We start from the raw sequence: 5677 nt of genomic DNA, 5'->3' as shown, positions 1-5677 counted from the left end.
TTGAATACGAGATGTTAACATGGCTCGGTTCGCTATCTATCACTGATCCCAGTGATATTGGTGCTATGGAGATAGAAAACAAAACAAAGGTAATCCAGGCCTGTTGCAGGACCTGGGCATGAAAACATATACCCAAAATGGTGTGAGAATTGTGGTAACTGGGAAACATTCATGAATATAAGGAAATAGGCGTAATGGTATGAATATGCGGAAAGTAGATATTGTTTCCATTCACTAGGCAAGAATGGAAACTTGTTGCTCGATTTCAAAGTTTATAGCGGGAGGGGGAACTGGAGGTTTTGGTTGAGAGGATTGTTGATGGTCCTCTGTTGCAGGAATAGTGTGATTCTGGTAAGGAACGGTCTCTATGTCGAGGCCGCAGGGAACTTGTTTGATATGATCTATTAGCTTGACGGTCTCCGCAAAATATTGCACAATGAATGTTTTAAATATGTTCTTTGACTGCTGTCCAAAGATACGATAGGTTCCAGAGAGTTTGGGGTAGAGCATTCGAAGTGGGGGTGTGGTTAGAGATGTAAGCAATGTAAACATCAATGGTATTTACAGGGCGTCTTGTCCTGAGTTTCGCTGATCTTGACATGCGTGAGGAGTTACTGCATCTATTTCGCTTGGAAGGCATGTCTACAGCTGATAGTTAGAGTCGTAGGAATGTGTGTATGTGTCGGTGCCATCTGAGTTAAGAGCTGGTGCATCCTCGTGTGATGAAGCAGAGTTAATTTGAGTGTCGGGTGTTAAATCAAGTTTTGCCTACTCGGCCACATTGATGTGGTTGACTTTGTGGAAATTTGCTGATAGCAATGCAGGGAGGAAATGATTAGCATGTGATGCCATGGTGAGCAGGGTAAATGGTTATATTATGTTGCTTCATCAATGTTAAACCTATGAGGATATCAGCAGGGAAATAGACGTCAGCTACGTAGGTGGTAACTGGAATGGCTGGGCACTCATCTTTGAAGCTAATGTCTAGTGAGAATTTACCAATGATTGGGAAAGGTACACCATCTACATTGCAAAGGTTGACGTCGGGGGGTTCCAAAATGGTGACACGTTTTGTTTCAGTGCGGAATCTGTGGAAACTGTGTAGTGTCATGATGTTAACTGGGGAGCCCGTGTCGAGAAATATTTTCACTTTGGTGTTACTAGACTTAGCATTGAAAGTTAAGGAATCTGAAGACATGTCTGGGATATCCAGGGTGTGTACCGGTAAGGTTGCAAATGGAATATCTTGATATGGAGTAACTGTCCTGGGTGTGCACTGAGTCTTTGTATCCTGTAGTCATAAGGGAGATGTGTTACGTGAATGTCTTGCAGGAGATGTGTTACGTGAATGTCTAGCAGAATATGCGTTACGTGTATGTCTAGCAGGAGATAGGTTATGTGAATGTCTAGTAGGAGATGTAGTATGTGAATGTCTAGCAGGAGAGCTATCTGAGAATTCTTCTCTGTGTTGTCTCCGTGCTAGCAAGACACGGCAACGATCAGTTGTGTGAAAGCAAGTACCATGACACTCGCAGTATTGGTTCGGTTGTGATGGGTGTCTGTGATAACACGTGTTACGTCTGTGGCATTATGTACAAAACATTCGTGTTCTTAAAGGAGAGCGTTGTCGTGAGTGATGTGGTGTGCGTAATGTATGTCTTGCTCTTGTTTTATGTGAGGGGGACCATGTGACCTGGGCTATCGTGTGTGTTTGTGCTATGGGTACTGACTGGTTGTGTATTTGAGTAATAATTTGTTTCGTATCAGGTAATTTCCTGGAGAATTCTGCTAATGTGATACCTAGTGTGAATGTAATGGTGCTGGCTTTCTGGAATGTGCCTGGGTGTAATTGGGAGAGAAGGCGAAAGTATGCAATGAGGGAGACTACGTTATCCAATGAAATTGTGTTGTTTGAGACCCAGAGTTTTTGAGACTTTCTCTGAGTTCGGTCTTAAATACTGAAGCTATTTTGACTGCCTTTTCTTTAGTGGTGTGTGGGCCATGATTGTAAGTTTTGTAAGAGTGTATAGAGGGAAGAGTGCTCCAAGTGGCTCAAAAGTAGCAACTGACTTTTTAAATTGTTCTACAAAATTATCAAATGAATGTGTCTCCTGAAACAAGTCAGACTGAATGACGTCACCAGCTAAAGTGTCGTGCTTGTCTATTTTGGATGTTAAGATGGATATCTTTGTTTTGTCATCTGTGATATTCCTACGTAGTATTTCTGAGTGAACCTCAGTGATGAGGTTCTGTGTTGTCATAGTGTTGTGAGTAGGAGTTGAATTGTCTGAAGAGTTGGAAGTAGAAGGGGGAGGGTACATAGTTGGAGGAAACGTAGCTTGGCCTCGTGTATAGGGTCGGCTTGTCGAATCAGAGAGGGATTTGGACACGTTCATGTATTAAAGAAAGATATGTGTGGAGACGGTGTTGCTCCTAGGTGGCAGTGAGAACGGAAAAAATATCTACTTACCCAATGTGATGGAGTACGGCGGTGACGGGATTGCAGTGGGGCGAGAAGATGGAAGGATGCTTTGCTGGAAACAGGGGGATCATTAGTATGTTATCTTTGGTAAGTGAGAAAATAAGGGTGAAAGTGGAAATTCTTGTGCAGCTTAGATGCGATGTGTTCCGAGAGGTATGGCCATTGGCTGGTAGATGCCGCGACAATCTCTGGGGCGTAGAGATGATCGGGTGGAGCATGATGCGATGTTGGAGGAGGGGGAGATGGTCCACCTCGTGCAGTGGTGGAGAAGGGTAGTCCAACGTCTCTGTGTTGTAGTGGTGGAGGCAGCGGGCATCATGGTGGTGGAGAAATGACTCTGATGGAGATTTCCTTGTAGATGTTGGGGAATGGCAGTGGCTCTACACTTTAGCAGGTAATGGTGGAGGAACTGTTGCACCTCGGCCACACATATTTTGCAGCGTTCGTGATTGTCTCTTCCTGCACGTAGTACTTGCCACTCACAGCAATATCCTAGACGGATCCTGTGGACGGTAGATTCCGCCTTTCTACCCGGAAGCAGGTGGACTGTCTTATTCCTAGTGACGAGGTGATATCACAGAGCTGATTTCAAGGTATGAAGTTTGCTGCTGTGGTTGGTCCTGGCTATTACTCTGACCTCCTTGATGGTGACGTCGTTGCCTTGGCCGCATCATTCGTTATAGCGTTACCAGGAATCCCGATGTGACTGTGGATCCACTGAACTGTTGCAGAGCTTTCATACTCTTCCAAAACGTGCAGCGAGTACTGGAATGATGTCGTTATGTAGACGTCTTCCGTTGTCTTCGCGGACCGAATGCCAGTAGCACCCCTTGAGTCTGTGTAGATCACGACTGTCCCCTGCCAGCAAAGAGAGCGTGGTCCAGGGCCTTGGAGATAGCAATAAACTCCGTCTAAAGAGCATATTGGTTGCGAACAGAGTCTAGATGTTTGACCCCTTGCGAGACTTTTGTACCACATGAGGCGCGATCAGAAGTGATGGTTTCGAGAGCAGTTGCTGCGATGTTACACCTCTTGAGTGTGATTTTTTACGTTGATATTTGTAGCGCTTTTTCTAACCCCTGCATTACAACGTGCATCAGGTATTTGTCCGTAAAGAATTTGTCGGGGTTAGATGATTTTCAGGCATGCGAATGACGTAACCCACCCATTGTAGCTGTCGCTTTGCTACCGATGCTTCATTTTTTTATATTTGTGCACGATACAATATTTCAGTGTGTGTCAAATACCCGAGAGTGTAGACTAATAAAAGATGCGTAGCGAGGTGGATTCTTGACTGAACCTCATCGTCTAAATTATGTTTTGGTGTTATCATGCCGCCAAGGTAGGTGAACTGTTTCACTTGAGCTGTAAACAATTGGTTTGAAAAACAGGGTGGAACAGGTGCTGTTCTGTGTTGTGCAGACCATGGATTGATAGACTGCAGGAACTACTGTGTTGTAGGGCTTCTGCGTAGTAAACCAGCAGGGTACAGTCGTCAGCGTACTGTAGTTCCATGAAGTGAGCGGTGGTAAGTTTGGTGCGGGCCTGTAGGTAACGGAGGTTAAAGAGGTTCCCATCTAGGCGGTATTGCATCCGCATTCCGTCGTCTCCATTGAACTTATTATGGCAGCAGTGAGAAACATGTTAAATATCACAAGTATCAGGACACAGCCTTGCTTAACTCCCATTTCAACGGTGAAGGGTTCTGATTTTTGCCCTCCTGCCAGTACACAGGTATTCATTCCCTCATGGAAGCCTTTGAGGATGTTGAGAATTTTTGGAGGGGTACCAAATTTATGGAAATTACTCCAGAGGAGTTCCCTGTTTACTGTGTCAAATCCCATTGTTAGGTCGATGAAGGCCAGTTTTGTGAGCATGACTCGAGCAAGAATCTTCCCTGCAGTGGCCAACAGAGATACGTCTCGACTGTTTCCACAGTGACGTGTCACCCTTCTTCTCATAGATGGTGATTATGTTATAATTCTTCTACTCTTGAAGAAAGGTTTCAGTTGGCCATACGGGTAGGACCATTTGGTGGAGTCGTTCGTCAGGATATCCGCCGTTTTTTAGGATTTTGGTGGGCAAGCCGTCAGGACCTGCGCTTCTGTTGTTCTTTAGACCTTTTGTGGCTTGGAGTGTTTCTGCAAACTTAGGAGGGGTGTCGAGAGCTGTGATCGTGGGTAGCTCTGATAGTTGGTCCAGGATGTTAGGGTCCGTGGGGTTCTTTAGGTTTAGAAGATTTGTTTGTTTGTTTTTTCAGGAGAATATCCTCTGGAGATCTCATTGATGTGATGTTTCGTTTCGTGGGACCGTGCATAGCTGTGATGGCAGTGTAAAAGCCAAGTGAGTCGTGTAAGTCAGCAAAACCCAGGATCGCCAGAGCCCTGGTCTACCTCTAGTCGTTCTCCATTTTTCTTTGTCTCCTCTGAATTTCAGCACGAAGGATGCACCAGTTACCTCTGAGGAATACAGAGTGAGGGTTTGTGAGCAGAACATTGTGAGTTTTTTTTTTTTTTTTTTTTTTTTTCGACTAGAAGAGAGTGAACATCTTAAGAATTCACATCGAGCACACACAGACACATACACACACGCGTACATACACACACAAGCACACACACACACACACACACACACACACACACACACACACAAACACACACACACGTGTGTGTGTGTATATATGTATGTATATATACATATATATATATATATATATATATATGTGTGTGTGTGTGTGTGTGTGTGTGTGTGTGTGTGTGTGTGTGTGTGTGTGTGTGTGTGTGTGTGTGTGTGTGTGTGTGTGTGTGTGTGTGTGTGTGTGTGTGTGTGTGTGTGTGTGTGTGTGTTATTAAATTCGACAGCATTGAGGAGGTTGTTAATCTTCTTATGGGTATTCTCAAGCTTTCTAACAAGGACTCGGCCATTTGTGGGGTGGGCATAAACCAGATTGCCAAAATAATTCATTTATTCAACGTTTCGTCTGCAAGGAGACATCTTCAGGAAAATCTGTAACATATAAATTACCGACATACAGAAACAAAGAACAAGGGTATTAACAATAACAAAAAATCACCAATCATGGAAATAGACATCGATTTATCAAGAAAATAGACATCAATACAAAGACCATTGGGTATCAATACTTACAAAATTAAAGATTTAAAGAAATGACAAAAGAAAGCGTGGGTTGGTGAC

The sequence above is a fragment of the Oratosquilla oratoria genome, unplaced genomic scaffold, assembly GCF_046742065.1.
Source record: "Oratosquilla oratoria isolate Oo_2021 unplaced genomic scaffold, ASM4674206v1 SCAFFOLD50, whole genome shotgun sequence".
Classification (NCBI taxonomy): Eukaryota; Metazoa; Arthropoda; class Malacostraca; order Stomatopoda; family Squillidae; genus Oratosquilla; species Oratosquilla oratoria.
The sequence above is the reverse complement of the archived record's forward strand: the minus strand, read 5'-3'. Positions refer to the sequence as shown.